Raw genomic sequence first — 17,552 nt, 5'->3', positions numbered from 1 at the left:
TGTGTATTTATGAAGCCACACTCTTGAGTTCCACTTTACAATACAATCCACAAGTCAGTTCAGCCAAACACCCTCTTTTAAAGTTGATCTGCATCCTGTTGAAGTTAGAACTGTCACAGGATTCTAAACATTCTGAGGACTAGAGCAGGAAAACACCAAGGCTTTTTGAGAAAGACAAGACATCCCTGTACCCTTAAAAAAAGAAAGAAAAAAAGATAGCTCTTGCACAAGTTTAGATTGCCACTATTTCAGCAAAGTGATTTTTTAAATTATTATTTAAAAACAACAACGACAAGAGCGATCAGAAGTAGGGGTGGACGAAAGTCCCTTACCTTTCGCCGAAGCTTGTTCGTGGTGGGGGGGGCGCTTTGCTGCTCCCCCCGCGAAGTTCAGGCCGGGGGGGGAGGCTTCCCGCCTCGCCCCGGCCGAAATTCAGGCCGGGGGGGAGGCTTCCCGCCTCGCCCGGCCGCGAACTCGAAAGTTTAAAAACAAACAAACGCCCCCGTGATAGGCTACGTGACGATTAACGTAGCCTATCACGGCTAGATCTGCAAAGTCAGCCATGATAGGCTACGTTAATCGTCACATAGCCTATCACGGGTGACTTTAAAAAAAAAAAGCGCGTACGCTAATGGCGGCCCCCATAGGGAGCCACCATTCGCGTTCCTTATTTAGTCGCTGTAGTCTACGTAAATCTTTACGTAGACTTCGGCGAAAATAAGGGCAACGCAAATAGCGTTGCCCTTATTTTCGCCGTAGTCGACGTAAATCTTTACGTAGACTACAGGGACCAAATAAGGAATGCAAATGGCGGCTCCCTATGGGGGCCGCCATTATCTGTACGCGCTTTTTTTTTTTTTAAGTCACCCGTGATAGGCTACGTGACGATTGACGTAGCCTATCACGGCTGACTTTGCAAATCTAGCCGTGATAGGCTACGTTAATCGTCATGTAGCCTATCACGGGGGTGTTTTTTTGTTTTTTCTTTTGTTGGAATGGCGGCGGCGGCAGCCGGTCGAAAGACCAGGTGCCGCTGCCGCTCCCGCCCCGCACGAACAGCTGCCGAACCGCCGGCCGGACCCGCCGCCGGGAGGGACATTCGGTGAAGGTAAGTCCCGTCCCGGGGGGGGTGCGGAGGATTTCTCCCCGAAACTTGTTCGGGGGGCCAAACACGTTGGCGCTCGGCCCCCCGAAGTTTCGGGGAAAAATTCTCCGCCATCCCTAATCAGAAGTCACTAAGAGGACTGCAGCCTTGCAGCCAAGTTTCAGTCAGAACTAGCCAGAACCCCAAAGGAGCTATCCAAAATGCTGAAAATATTTTGGGGATCCATTCGAGGACCAGCAGCTTCCACTGCTTAACATGTTCTAGGGATGGCGGAGAATTCCGCCACAGACTCTGGGGGGGGATTCTTAGAATCCGCCCCCCCGGAGTCTGTGGTGGAACGGACCGCCCCACCCCACCACCCCGCAAAGTCTGACCTGGCCAGATCCTGCCTGGCACTGCTGGGTCCAGCACCTGGGTCCAGCCGGGTCCAGCCGGGTCCATTTGCGGCCAGTCTTCAGACACAAATGGTGTCCTGCCTAGCGGACGCCATTTGCGTCCCTTCCCCTTCCTGTGATAGGCTACGTAAAGATTTACATAGCCTATCATGGGAAGGGACGCAAATGGCATCTGCTAGGCCGGACGCCATTTGCATCCGAAGACTGGCTGCGGCCAGCGGCTCCATGGAGTTGCCACTGAGTGGAGCTGGCCTGGGAGGATTCCAGGGGGGAGGACTGGATCGCCTCCCCCACCACAGAACCCCCAGCAGACTCCAGGTAAGGGGGTTTCGTACACCCCTAACATGTTCTCTTTAGCAGCAATTTGAGGTTGGTAGGAATGAGGAAGAAATTTATTCCGTTCATCTCTAAATGTGAACTTACCTAAGTTTGCACCTTTGAATGATGATCCAAACAGAAACTCAGTAATCCTTTGAAATTCACATTTCTCTGAATTTTGCAATGGAAGTCTCCCATTTTTTTAAAAAAAAATATGTATACAAAGATGTGTACATGAGGAAGTAATGATAGAATGCATTACATTCATTGCAAAAGGTATGTATATTGCTTATTTGTTCATTTCTTTCTTACATTTATATCACACCTTTCCTCCAAGAAGCACAAGTCAGTGGACATTATCCATAAAAATGTCTTCCTCTCTATTTTATCCTCACAACAACCTTGTGAGTTAGATTTGGCTGGTGTCAGTGACTGACCCGAAGTCACACAGTGAGCCTTATAGAAGAGTGGGGACAAGAACCCAGATCTCCCCAATCCTAGTCCAACACTGTAAACACCACACCACCCTGGTTCTAAAGGCAAAAAAAGCATATAAAAAAGTCTGTGAAACTTCATAGAAAATACATTGGAAAAATGTGCACAAACATTATTATTTGAGGGTGACAATAAGCATGTGGACAGGGCGACCTGGTAAACAAGCAAACTTGGCGGTCATGGAATTAGAGGACAGGTCCTCTTATAGATCAGGAACTGAAAGCAGGATCCTTGGGACCAGGATACCTGAGAGAGCACCTCATTCATTACCAACGCATGCTATGGTCCATGGGGTCACGAAGAGTCAGACACAACTTAACAACTGAACAACAACAACAACCAGTCACTAAGGTCATCAGAGGGCATGTTCCTGGTGGCTCCACATGGACCCATGGCCAGGTTGGAGGCCACCAGGAAAAGAGCCTTCAGTGTGGTGGCCCCCTTCCTGTGGAATTTCCTGCCTTTAGAGGTCAGGCAGGCACCAAAGTTGTATTCCTTCCAGCACCTCCTGAAGACGTTGTTATTTCAAGAGGCCTTCTTTACATGACCAGCCACGGTTGTTAAATTCCACTTTATTGGGGTTTGTCTTTTTTAAAACTGTTTTAACTCTTTTTACCTACTGTTTTATTCTTTTACCATGTTGTTCACTGCTCCAAAATCTTCTGATGTGGATAGGGATGTATGAAAGTGACTTACCTTTCCGCAGATTATGTTGATGCTGGGGGGGAGGCATTCCGTCCCTCCCCCCGGAATCCTGGTCGGGGGGGAGGCGCTCCGTTCCTCCCTGCCAGAATCCTGGCTGGCCGGCTCCGCAGGGATTCTGCGGCGCCGCTGGCCGGCTCCGCCAACAGCCGGACATCCGGCCGCTGGCTAGCAGGGATGCAAATGGCAGCGGCCGTAGCCACCACCGTTTGCATCCCTGCAGTCAGCTGTGATAGGCTACGTAAATCTTTATGTAGCCTATCATTGCTGATTTAAAAACAAAAACAAAAGACGTGTGTACGCAAATGGCGGCGGCCATGGCCGCTGCCATTTGCGTTCCTTATTTTGGCACATCTTAGTCTACGTAAACATTTATGTAGACTAAGATGGCGAAAATAAGGGGAACGCAAATAGCGTAGCATCTACGCTATTTGCATTCCCCTTATTTTCGCCGTCTTAGTCTACATAAATGTTTACGTAGACTAAGACGTGCCAAACTAAGGGATGCAAATGGTGGTGGCCATGGCCGCTGCCATTTGCGTACGCACGTTGTTGTTTTTTTTAAGTCAGCCGTGATAGGCTACGTACATCTTTATGTAGCCTATCACACTTTTTTTGTTTTGTTTTGTTTTTTTAACTGGAAATGGCGGCAGCGGCAGCTGGTCGGAAGACCGGCTGCCGCAGCCGCCACCGCTGAACTGCCGCCAGAGTTGCCGCCGGAGCCACCACCGCCAGGAAGATCCACCCAACGTAAGTCCTGTCCCAGGGGGGCAGGGGGGGCGGGCCATTCCGCCACCGATTTCGGGTGGCCGAATGCGCTGGCATTCGGCCTCCCCGAGATCCGTGGCAGAACTTTCGTACATCCCTAGATGTGGACCGGTATATAAATATTGTAAATAAATAAATAAATAAAGCAGAGAGTAGGAATATATGGTAAATTCTTCCACCGGGTAGAAACCTCTGGGGCCCACAGGGATCTGTATTGAGATAACCGCTTTTCAACTTGTTTTTAAATAGTGACCACAATGCTATCAGACCGAATATAAGTCTGTTTAAGTGGAAATTTAAGTGGAAAATTGCCAAGGGATTCCAACAATGACTTCTGAGCAAACTTAGCAGTCATGGAATAAGAGGAGAGGTCCTCTTCTGGATCAGTCACTGGTTAAAGAGCAGAAAGCAGAAAGTAGGAAAAAATGGTAAATTCTCCCAATGGAGCGATATAAACAGTAGGGTAGGGATGGCATGGCAGAGAATTCTGCCACGTATTCCATTCCACAGAATCCATGGCGGAATGGCTTCCTGCCCCCCCCCCCCGCGGAGTCCCCCCGGGATGGAACTTACCTAGGGCAGATGCGGCGGTGGATGCGGCGGAGTCGGTGGCTCCGGTGGCAGCAGCTGGTCTCCTGGCCAGCCGCGGCAAAGCGGCCATGGCCCGGCTGCTGCAGCCGCCATTTGCATCCTTGCAGCTGTGACAGGCTATGTAAGTATTTACATAGCCTATCACGGCTGGGGAAAAAAAACACACACAAAAACCCAGCATATGCAAATGGTAGCTGCTACGCCGGCCGCCATTTGCATTCCCTATTTTTCGCCGTTTTATCTTACATAAATATTTACATAGGCTATTACAGTGAAAAATAGGGAACGCAAATGGCAGCCGCCGTAGCCGCTGCCATTTGCATATGCTGGTTTGTGGAGGGGGGGTTGCCCAGTCATGATAGGCTACGTAAATACTTATGTAGCCTATCACGGCAGCCTGGCTGGACACAAATGGCAGCCACTACAGTGGCTGCCATTTGCGTCCACAGCAGGTCATTCGCGGCCGGAACTCCGGCTGTGGATGGCCCTGGCCGGCTGCTCCGCGGAGCCGCTGCAGAGCAGAGCCAGGCAAGCAGTATTCCGAGGGGAGGACCAGATCGCCTCCCTCCCCCATCAAGGATTCTGGGGGGAGGGACGGAGTGCCTCCCCCACACCGTGAATCAATTCCGCGAAAAGGTAAATGACTTTCGTACATCTCTATAGTAGGGTTCCACAGAGATCTATACTGAGACAACTGCTTTTCAACTAGAGATGGTGGAGAATTCCACCACGGACTCCAACAAGGCCGGATTCTAAAGCCCCCCGGAGTCCATGGTGGAACGGAAGACTTACCTCCGCCTCCGTGCTGAATCCTCTTCAGCTGGATCCTCCAGTTCTGAATTGCCAGCGATACAGCCGCCATGCCGTATCGCTGGCTGAAGGGACTGACTGTGGACGCAAATGGTGTCTAGGACGCCATTTGTGGCCTTAAAGGCCTTAGTTTAAGGTAAATGCAGCCATTACGGCTGCATTTACCTTAAACTAAGGCTTTTACGGCTGCAAATGGCTTCCTGGATGCCATTTGCATCCACAGTCAGTCAAGTCCCCTTCATCTAGCAATACGGCATGGCAGCCGTATCGCTGGTGCTTCGGACCTGGCCACCAGCTCTGCAGAATCGCCGTGGAGCAGAGCTGGCCAGCGAGGATTCTGGGGGGAGGAATGGATCCCCTCCTACCAGTGGACCCCTTCCTTATGGACTGGCAGGTAGGGGATTAGTACATCCCCATTTTCAGCTTCTTTATAAATGACCTGGAATTAGGAGTGAGCAGTGAAGTGGCCAACTTTGCTGATGACATCAACCTATTTAGGATGGCAAATAATACCAAATTCACTTATATGCTGATGGGATCTGGGCTGGTGGTGACTGACCAAAACAAACATCTTTGCAGTGTGGTTGGGGATGACACAGGTGCCCAACTGAGTGCAGGAATCCATCAGACTCCTGCTCCCTCTCCCCCCCGCCCAAACCCAACTTGGCAAACTAACACACCTACCCACTGAGCCGCATAAGTGCCTGGGACTTGTAGAACTTGTCCACTTGTCCCCAACAGCCAGCTGTCCTCCATGAGAGCTGCCATTTTTACAGAAGTTGGGGGCTCTAGATTTTCATACATCTAGTGTTGCACACAACAGTGGCCATAAAGGGTCATTTTGCCTTTGCCAGGGGAGTCATAGACCCTCTTTCAGGAGAAAACTGAGCCAAAGTAAGAATTGAGCACCTCTGCTTTTTCTTGTCATCTGTTATCATTTTGCCATCCTTATTTAACAGTTGAACCACAATTTCTTTCCTCTGCCTTTACTATGCACATATCTGCAGAAAGCCTTCTTGTTGCTTTTAGCCTCCCAGTCCCTCCCTAACCTCAGCTCGTTCTCAGCTTTAGCCTTCCTGACGCCATCCCTGCAATTCTGTGCTACCTTCCTGTACTCTTCCTTTGTCGCTTGGCCTTCCTTCCACTTCCTGTATGTGTCTTTTGTTGTTGTTGTTTTCAGGCCATCTCTAAGCTTGTTGTGAAGCCACATTGGCTTCCTCTGTTGTGTTCCACCTTTTTTCTTTTTGGAAGTGTTTGTAATTGTGCCTTGAGAATTTCTTTTTTAAAAAACTCCCACCCATCTTGGACTCCTTTTCTTGTTAGAGTCACTTGCCATGGGACCTTACTGATCATTGTTCTGAGTTTATTAAAGTCGTCTTTCCTAAAATCCAGGGTATGCGTTTGACTACACTCAGCTTTTGCTTCCTTTAGAACCAAGAACACAAGTGTAACATGGTCGCTTTCCCCCAGAGTTCCCGTAACTGCTACTTGATGCACTAAGTCATCTCTGTTGGTTTTGATCAAGTCAAGGATAGGGATGGCGGAGAATTCCACCACGGATCTCAGTGAGGCCGAATGCACTGGCATTCAGCTCCCCAAAATCCATGGTGAATGGCCTCCTGCCACCCCGCGGAATCCACCCCAAATGAAACTTACCTGGGGCTCTGGCGGCAGCGGCTCCAGCAGCAGTTCCAGCGGCAGCTCCAGCGGCGGTGGCTGGTCTTTTGACCAGCTGCAGTGGCCGCCATTTCCATCCTGCACTTTGCCATGATAGGCTACATAAGTATTTACATAGCCTATCATGGCAAGCAAAAACAAACCCGTGTACGCAAATGGTGGTGGCTACAGCGGCCGCCATTTGCATTCCCATTTTTTCGCTGTTTTAGCCTCTGTAAATATTTACGTAAGCTATTATGGTGAAAAAAAGGGGAACACAAATAGCGTAGTGGGCACTATTTGCATTCGTTGTTTTTTTTTTTTGCCATAATAGCTTACATAAATATTTACGTAGGCTAAAACAGCGAAAAAAAGGGAACGCAAATGGCAGCTGCCATAGCCGCCGCCATTTGCATACGCATTCCCCCCCCCCCCGGAAGGCTGCCCAGTGGCCGGATTTCTGGCTGCAGGCAGCCCCGGCCAGCAGCTCCATGGAATCTCCGTGGAGCGGAGCTGGCCAAAGAAGGATTTCGGGGGGAGGTGTGGAGCTCCTCCCCCCACTGCAAAATGCCCTGTCAAAAAGGTAAGTGACTTTCATACATCCCTAGTCAAGGATAGCCGATCCTCTAGTTCCTTCCTCTAATTTCTGTAGGAGGAAGTTGTCTGCAGCACAAGTCAGGAATTTCTTGGAGGGGCCACATTTTGCAGAATTTGTCTCCCAACAAATATCGGGGAAATTGAAGTCCCCCATTACTACTACATCATGCTTCCTTGAAACATTGGCTATTTGCTTTTCAAAAGTTTCATCCTCACCTTCTCCTTGATTGGGTGGCCGGTAGTAGACTCTGACCACCAGGTTCCTTTTATTCTTTGTTGTTGTTTATTCGTTCAGTCGCTTCCAACTCTTCATGACTTCATGGACCAGCCCACGCCAGAGCTTCCTGTCAGCTGACGCCACCCCTAGCTCCCCCAAGGTCGAGTCCATCACCTCCAGAATATCATCCACCCATCTTGCCCTTGGTCGGCCCCACTTCCTTTGGCCTTCCACTTTCCCTAGCATCAGCATCTTCTCCAGGTATCCTGTCTTCTCATTATGTGGCCAAAGTACTTCAGTTTTGCCTTTAATATCCTTCCCTCATGTGAGTAGTCTGGCTTAATTTCCTGGAGGACGGACTGGTTTGATCTTCTTGCAGTCCAAGGCACTCTCAGAATTTTCCTCCAGCACCACAGTTCAAAAGCATCTATCTTCCTTCTCTCAGCCTTCCTTATGGTCCAGCTCTCGCAGCCATAGGTTACTACGGGGAATACCATTGCTTTCACTATGTGGACCTTTGTTGTCAGTGTGATGTCTCTGCTCTTAACTATTTTATCAAGATTTGTCATTGCTGTCCTCGCAAGAAGTAAACATCTTCTGATTTCCTGGCTGCAGTCAGCATCTGCAGTAATCTTTGCGCCTAGAAAGACAAATTCTGTCACTGCCTCCACGTTTTCTCCCTCTATTTGCCAGTTCTCAATCAAGCTGGTTGCCATAATCTTGGTTTTTTTGAGGTTTAACTGCAACCCAGCTTTTGCACTTTCTTCTTTCACCTTCGTCATGAGGTTCCTCAGCTCCTCCTCGCTTCCAGCCATCAAAGTGGTATCATCTGCATATCTGAGATTGTTAACGTTTCTCCAAGCAATTTTAACTCCAGCCTTGGCTTCATCAAGCCCAGCACATCGCATGATGTGTTCTGCATACAGGTTGAATAGGTAGGGCGAGAGTATACAACCCTGCCGTACTCCTTTCACAATCTTAAACCAGTCCATTGTTCCATGGTCTGTTCTTACCATTGCTACTTGGTCATTATACAGATTCCTCAGGAGGCAGACAAGATGACTTGGTATCCCCATACCACCAAGAACTTGCCACAATTTGTGATGATCCACACAGTCAAAGGCTTTAGAATAGTCAATAAAACAGAAATAGATGTTTTTTCTGAAACTCCCTGCCTTTCTCCATTATCCAGCAGATATTGGCAATTTGGTCTCTAGTTCCTCTGCCTTTTCTAAACCCAGCTTGTACATCTGGCAATTCTCGTTCCATGAATTGCTGGAGTCTACCTTGCAAGATCTTGAGCATGACCTTACTGGCCTGTGAAATAAGTGCCACTGCTCTATAGTTTGAACATTCTTTGGTGCTTCCCTTTTTTGGTACAGGGATATAAGTTGATCTTTTCCAATCTGTTGGCCATTCTTGTGTTTTCCAAATTTGCTGGCATATGGCATGCATCACCTTGACAGCATCCTCTTGCAAGATTTTAAACTGTTCAGCTGGGATACCATCATCTCTGGCTGCCTTGTTATTAGCAGTGCTTCTTAAGGCCCATTCAACCTCACTCTTCAGGATGTCTGGTCTAGCTCACTGACCACACTGTCAAATCTATCCCCGATATTATTATTCTATGTCAGAGAATTTCTCCACGTATCCGAAATTGGTGGAGAAATGGTCTGCCACCCCCCCGCCCCGCCGGGACGGGACTTACCTTGCGCGAATGTCCCTGGTGGCGGTGGCTCCGGCGGCAGTGCGGCGGCGGTGTGGCGGTGCGGAAGCGGTGGCGGTAGCCGGTCTTCTGACTAGCTGCCACTGCCACCATTTCCAAGTTAAAGATTTACGTAGCCTATCATGGCTAGATTTTTAAAAAATACCGTAATAGGCTACATAAATGTTTTCACCATTTGCCAAAATAAGGAACGCAAATGGTGGCGCCCATGGGCACCGCCATTTGCGTACGCGCGGGTTTTTTTTTTTTAATTCAGCCGTGAATTAAAAAAAATCACGGCTGAACATTTATGAGAACATTTACGTAGCCTATCATGGCTGACTGCAGGGACGCAAACGGCGGCGGCTATGGCCGCCGCCATTTGCAGACCCGTCCGGCCTGGATTCGCGGTGGGAGGGTCGGGGCGCCTCCCCCCCAGCCAGAATTTCGGGGGGGAGTGACGGGGCGCCTCTCCCCCGGCCAGAATTTTGGGAGGGAGGGACGGAGCGCCTCCCCCCCACCACGAATCAAATTTCGTAAAAGGTAAGTGACTTTCATACATTTGCGTTGCTATTTGCGTTGCCCTTATTTTCGCCGTAGTCTACGTAAACATTGACGTAGACTACAGCAACTAAATAAGGAACGCGAATGGCGGCTCCCTATGGGGGCCGCCATTCGCGTACGCGCTTTTTTTTTTTTTTTAAAGTCACCCGTGATAGGCTACGTGACGATTCACGTAGCCTATCACGGCTGACTTTCCAGATCTAGCCGTGATAGGCTACGTGAATCGTCACGTAGCCTATCAGGGGACTTTTTTTTTTTTTTTAACTTTCGAGTTCGCGGCCGGGCGAGGCGGCAAGCCTCCTCCCCGGCCTGAATTTCGGCCGGGCGAGGCGGGAAGCCTCCCCCCCCCGGCCTGAACTTCGCGGGGGGAGCAGCGAAGCGCTCCCCCCCACCGCGAAAAAGCTTCGGCGAAAGGTAAGGGACTTTCGTCCACCCCTAACCTCGGTGAAGATTTGAACGAGAGGAAGAGCTGCGTGTCATCCACATATTGATGACACTGCACCCCGAATCTCATGATGATAGCCCCCAATGGCTTCACAAAGATGTTAAATAGCATCGGGAAGAGGATGGAACCCTGTGGCACCCCACAAGTGAGTGGCCACAGGTGTGAAACATCTTCTCCCAGTGCTACCCACTTTTACCTGCCAGAGAGGAAGGACCGGAACCACTGTAATACGATGTCTTCAATGCCTAACCCCTCCAGGCGGTCCAGGAGGATACCGTGGTCAATGGTATCAAAAGCCGCTGAGAGGTCGAGGAGAACAAGGAAGGAGCATTCGCCCCTATCCAAAGCCCTCCACATATCATCCACCAAGGCGACTAAGGCCATTTCTGTCCCATGCCCAGGCCTGAAGCCCTTTGAAATGGATCTAGATAATTGACTTCTTCCAAGTGTGCCTTCAACTGCATCACCACCACCTGCTCAACCACCTTGCCCCAAAATGGCAGATTTGAGACTGGGCGAAAGTTGTTCAAGACCTGGGGATCCAAGGAGGGCTTCTTTAAGAGTGGTCTTATCACTGCCTCCTTGAGAGCTGATGGCATCACTCCCTCCTCAAGGGAGGCGGTCACCACCACCCTGATCCCCTCACCCAATCTCTCTCTGCAGCTCATAATGAGCCAAGATGGGCAAGGATCAAGTATGCAGGAGGTCAGCTTTACAGATGAAAGCACCTTGTCCACTTCATCAGAAGGAAAAAGCTGGAACCAATCCCACAAAACTAGTTTGCCACAGGCTCGCTAACTGTATCCACAGAACTGTATCTTCCAGGAAATATAGCCCGTGGTCCCAGAATCCAAATCTCTCACGTCGGCACCACCTTCGTAGCCAGTCATTCACCCGGAGTATTTTTCTTAACCTTTCTAGCCCTCTTCTAATTACTGCAAGGATGGATGGAAAACTATCTGGGCCCAAAATTCTTGAGTTTCCTTCCCAAAGCTAAAAAGTCTGATGTCTTTTCTTCGTAGCTCTGCTTGGTGGTATCATTTGTTCCCACATGGATGAGAAGAAAGGGCTATCTGTCAGTGGACTTTATGACTGCAGGCAACCCTTCAGTCATGTCTCTAATCCATCCTCCTGGGAGACAGCATACCTGGCAAGTCCACTAGTCTTCATGACATACTTGGGTTTCAATCCCACGCAGCAAGGAGTCTCCCACTACTACCACACTTCACTTCTTGTTGTTGTGAATAGTATAAAATATAAAAGATGAACAACCAAAATATCCCAAAGTAAAAAAAATGGAGGAAGAAGTAGTTCATTTTTGAATCTGAAGTAAGTTGGGATTCATGGAGTTCTCCATACTCCAGCTTTCCCCCTTCACCTATGTACTAGGCTTCCGCTCTGGTCTGGCAACCTATGAGCTTTCTTGGCTTCCTGGGATGCCTTTCACCTGCTGTATTTTCTGTTTCTCCAGCGATCCATTAGCACACTGTAAAGCTAAAAAAGGCACGTGCACTGCATCCAGCTGTACCAAAACTGCAGACGGAGCCCATTGGTGCCAAAGGTGAGACCCAAAGCCTGACTAGTTGATATGCCTAAAATAGTACGTTGCCAACAGACACAAAAGCATATAGTGCATATAGCAAGCACAGCTGTGGGAAGATAATGGTGGGGGAAGGGAATGATTTCAGCTGTACACTATACATTCCATAAGTTAATATGTTGGACATTATGCTGACTTGGTCCCATTGGTTTGGGTCATTTATTATCCGTTTATGTATTTATTGCATTTCTATATCACCAGTGTAGAAGCAATGGAGGCAGCTTACAAAGATTTCAGGCAATAAAAAGGATAAACAAATAAAGACAGCATTAAATGGTCAAACAACTTTATAACCATAACAAGGACTGAAAAAAACAAAATAAAGAGAGGTGTCTTGACTCCATTCCTGAATGCAGAGAGCCTGTGGACCAGACATCACTCTGGAGGGAGTGTGTTTCTAAGTCTGGAAGTAACACATGTGAAAACCCTTTCCCCGCATGAGGGATCTATGTGGGGTCTGTAAGTGAGAATATCTTCCAAAGGGCCTCTCCAGCTGAACTTAGTAACAAAGTGGATTTAATTGGGTGGGATAGGCAAGGCTAGAGCAGTAGGAATGTATGAAAAATTAGTTTGAATTCATTTTTGATCAGGATTTACCCTATTCACACCTTCTGGACTGAATACAGACTCAGACTCAATCTTCAGTTGAAGTCCGTGTATTTCCAAGCTCGCAATGTGATAATATGGATCAAAAAAATATGCTTTTGACAGTATTTACATAAGTATTTACATAGCCTATCATGGTAAAGGCAGCTACACAAATGGCATGGTGGCCACCATTTGAGTCCACAGCAGCCGGCCAAGAGACCAGCTGCTGCTGCCGCTGCCACCGGAACATCCGCCCCAGGTAACCTTCATCCTGGGGGGGATTCCACGGGGGGGTGGGGGGTGGGAGTCCATTCCGTCACGGGTTTTGGGGGGCCGAATGCCAGTGCATTCAGGCTCACTGAAATCTGTGGCAGAATTCTCTGCCATCCCTAGATGCAATCTTTAGTTGAAGTCCATGTATTTCCAAGCTTGCAATGTGATAATATGGATCAAAAAAAATGCTTTCGACAGCAAGCGTACATTTGAAAAATCCACATGAAAAAATGTTAGCCTATTGTGGGAAAAAACACAGCCACAAATGGCGTAGTGCATGCCACTTGCAGCCGTAAAGCCCTTAGTTTAACCCAATTGCAGCCATTTATGGCTGCATTTAGGTTAAACTAGCTGCTTTACGGCCACAAGTGGTCTCCACTATGCCATTTGCAGCTGTATTCCTCACAGCGATATGGTAATGGCAGCTGCCATTACCATATCGCCAGCGGTCCAGAGCTGATGTGTCGTTCTGGACGGAATCCTTGGGAAGTGGAAGTAAGTGATCCGTTCTGCAATGGATTCTGGAGGCCAGATTCAAAAGAATCCAGCCTCATTTGGTTCCATGGTGGAATTCTCCGCCATCCCTAGGTGGAATGAGAGTGAGTGCAGCTGGTTACCAGGGAGCTGGAATCCAAGGAGAGGAGAGGGAGGAGGGAGTTACTGTGTGCATTTGTGTATAATAGGGCTACAGTAGACTGCTTCTGTCTGAGACTGCTCTCCTTCATTTGGCTTCATTGTTATCTCAAAACCACTAGGACTCAGTGTTGCTCTTTGGCTTTTTCCATCCCTCCAACCACCTATCTCATAAATGGAAGGCACAGCTTCCAACTTTATCATCATATGTGGATGGTATTGGTTGTCTTTGGGTATTGGTAAAAATGAAATGATAGCTTGCTAGCTTCAATTGCATAGACTCCATATGTTTATTCCAGGGAACAAACCAATCTGGGACTTAGGTCCACCACTCTATGACTGAGAGCCATCCAGCTACAAGGTAGTGGTGAAGCTGGAACTAGCCACAGCATAGGATACCCTCCCATATCGCTTGAATCATGCCTCTGTTATGGGCCCTTAACAGCTGCAATTCCCCAGCATTTTGCAGCTGGAGTAAACATGGGAAACCCTCTTCCCACCATGTTAAATAGAAAGATTTTTGTTCACTGATTTCCTGTTTATTTGGAATCTTCCTACACACCTAACACAGCAAAAGTAATGCCAATCTCACCTAAACAACAGCTTATGCAAACATGAAAGGGAAGTGGCAAATGCCAGATAAACTGTGATATCGATCAACAGTGTTTTCAGACACACCTCCTGTTCTCACAAAAATACAAGATAGAGCAGAACTGAGAAAACAATAATGCCCACAGTCTCAACATAAAGAGGAGACATGATGGAGGTCTACAGAATTATGCATGGTGTGGAGAATGTGGAGAATGTGGATAGGGAGACATTTTTCTCCCTCTCTCAAAAAACTAGAACCTGGTGTCATCCCATGAAGCTGATTGGTGGGAGATTCAGAACAGATAAAAGGAAGTATTTCTTCACACTGCGCATAAACTATGGAATTCACTACCACAGGATGTAGTGATGGCCACCAATTTGGATGGCTTTAAAAGGGGGTTGGACCAATTCCTGGAGGAAAAGGCTATCAATGGCTACTAGTCTTGATGGCTATGTGCTACCTCCAGCACCAGAGGCAGTGAGCCTATGTATCCCAGTTGCCGGGGAACATGGGCGGGAGGGTGCTGTTGCACTCCTGTCCTTCTTGAGGCTTCCTGGTCGACAGCTGGTTGGCCACTGTGTGAACAGGATGCTGGACTAGATGGACCCTTGGTCTGATCCAACAGGGCTCTTCTTATGTTCATATATTCTTCTGTTCTTACCATTTCCTTAATTCCATTAGGGACAGCAAAGTTATAGGCAGAGAAGGGCTGCAGACCTGTGGCAGATTCTGTGATTTGCATGCAGAATGTCCCAGGTTCAATCCCTGGCATCTCCAGGTTGGTCTAGGAAAGAAGCTGAAACCCTGCAAAGCTACCTCCAGACAGCATCAACAATATTGGGCTAAAGGGGCCAATGATCCAACTTGGTATAAGGCAGCTTCCTGTGTTTCTATGGCTGAGAAACATAAACGAACAACAACACATTTCCAGAGCTGGGAAAGACCTTGGAGAGCTACTGCCAGTTCAAATACCAGATAGTGGGGTCTGTGGATTTGGCTCAACTGTGCACCAAATCAGGCATATTTGGCCAGCTTTGGAAGATGCCAAATGAAAGTGACACTCCTCCAAAGCAGACACAGTCTGAATCTGAATGCCCCAGAAAGGTTTTTAGTAGAGCTGTGCACTGCTTCAGCCTGAGGCCTGAACCCTGAGGCAAAGCTGGCTACTTCGGGTCACTTTGAGCCCCTTCCAAGGAGCAGCAGAGGGGGCACGAAGCAGCCCAGAGTGGGTCGGGGGCTCTCCGAAGCACTCGGTGCCCTTCGGAGCTGCGCCCCCCCCTGGCCTAGCCCCCCTGGTGCCTCCAGGTCCTTACCTGAGCCACCTTCTCCACCGCTTCCTCCGCCACCCGCTGCCGTGCCACTGCCTTCACCGCTGCTGCTGCCTTCTCCACTGATGCCCGCCACCTCCACCACCATCTCCTTAGGCCTGGACGTGTGGTGACTCTTCTTGCAGGGAGTCGCCATTTTAAAAACAGCGACTCCCTGCAAGATGAAGAGTCATTGTGTGTCCGAGCCTCAGGAGATGGCAGCGGCGAAAGAGGAGGCGGCCAAGGTAAGGAGCTGGGGGGGTTGAGTGGGGGTGTCAGGGGGGACTCAAAGTGGGGCTCGGTGCCTGAATCCCACTTTGGGTTTGGGGCCAAGTTGGGTCGAGGGGGCTTTGAATTTGCCCAAGCCGAAGCAGGCCCACCTCAGAAGCTGCAAAGCAGCTTCTGAGTCGGATTGGGGGGTCCTTGCACAGCCCTAGTTTTTAGCAATTTGGTCACAGAGAGCCACAGAGACCCAGACAGTGTGCCTCCCAAAATTGATACATTTCTCCTCAAACTCTCTGTAGTGCCTTCTGAGAGTCTGAATGGCCACCTGTTTATAGGGCTCTTTGAAATACTGACACATAAACCCTGTGCATTAATGATCCTGATGCAATCGCTGTGATGGAAAAAACTCTTGGCTCATTACTCCATAAGAAGACATGGTGTGCAAAAGAGAGGAAGCACTGTACAGTACATTAACCTGAAAATATATTCAGGATGCACTACACTGGAAAAATTCAATAAACAACAACAAACTGCAGTTTATCACCAAAAAATGCTTACCAAAAGTCCCAGATTTGTCTGTTTGTTGGAAGAGACACTTTGAGTATATGCAGTGGAGGCTGGTGCTTGATTTAAGAGGGGTGGTGCATCCATCCCGGGTTTTCGTGAGAATCAGCGAGAAGTCGAAAGGAGCAATCTAAGGTGCAGAACCCATTCTAGGGATAGGGAGTCCTTTGGAGTGCTGGCTGGTTCTGACTAATACTGAGGATGGATGCACCATCCCACTGAAATTGGAGCCACCAGCCCCAATGAGTCTATACAACTGAAGCTGATATGCCACTGAAGCTCTCATTACGAGTCCCCAACTGGCAAATGATAGCATCCACAGAGATGGTAGTCACTTTCCCTAGCAGCAACTTTGTGGGCTGGGGTGAACTATGGGACCTGGGTTCATTCGTACAGTAGCGGATGAGGGAGAAACATGCTGACCACAAACCAGCATGCAGTGCTTCCAGCACACCAGGACCACAGTTCCCTGAAAACGGGGGAGGTAGGGATGTCAGAGAATTCCACGACGGATCTCAGTGAGGCCAAATGCAGCCCCCTGAAATCCATCGCGGAATGTCTGCCACCCCACCGCCCCCCGCAGATCCCCCCGGGACGAGACTTACCTGGGGTGGATGTTCCAGACGGCGGGGGCTCCAGCGGCAGCTTCGATGGTGGCGGCGGCGGCAGCTGGTCTTCCGACCGGCTGTCGTCGCCGCCATTTGCAGTCTGTGTTTTTTTCCTTTTTTTCCCCCATAGACGTGATAGGCTACATAAAACTTACGTAGCCTATCACGTCTGGGTTTTTTTTTAAAAAAAATGCATACACAAATGGTGGCGGCTACGGCTGCCACCATTTGCATTCCTTATTTTTTGCCATCTTAGTCTATGTCAATATTTATGTAGACTAAGACAAAGAAAAGAAATAGGGGTGCACGAAAGTCACTTACCTGGTCTCGCAGCTTTTCGCGGTGGGGGGGAGGCGCTTCGCTGCTCTCCCCCTGAAGTTCAGGCTGGGGGGGGGAGGCTTCCCGCCTCGCCCAGCCAAAATTCAGGCCGGGGGGGAGGCTTCCCGCCTCGCCCGGCCGAAATTCAGGCCGGGGAGGAGGCGCCTCGCCCGGCCGCGAAATAAAAAGTTAAAAAAAAAACCGCCCCCGTGATAGGCTACGTGACGATTAACGTAGCCTATCATGGCTAGATCTGCAAAGTCAGCCATGATAGGCTACCTAAATCGTCACGTAGCCTATCACAGGTGACTTTAAAAAAAAAAAAGCGTGTACGCAAATGGCGGCCCCCATAGGGAGCCGCCAATCGCGTTCCTTATTTGGTCGCTGTAGTCTACGTAAATCTTTATGTAGACTATGGCGAAAATAAGGGCAACGCAAATAGCTGCCGCCGCCGCCCGGAACATCTGCCCCAGGTA

Source organism: Heloderma suspectum, chromosome 1, assembly GCF_057233095.1.
Source record: "Heloderma suspectum isolate Gila_16-S chromosome 1, 16-S_ref, whole genome shotgun sequence".
Taxonomy (NCBI): Eukaryota; Metazoa; Chordata; class Lepidosauria; order Squamata; family Helodermatidae; genus Heloderma; species Heloderma suspectum.
The sequence above is the reverse complement of the archived record's forward strand: the minus strand, read 5'-3'. Positions refer to the sequence as shown.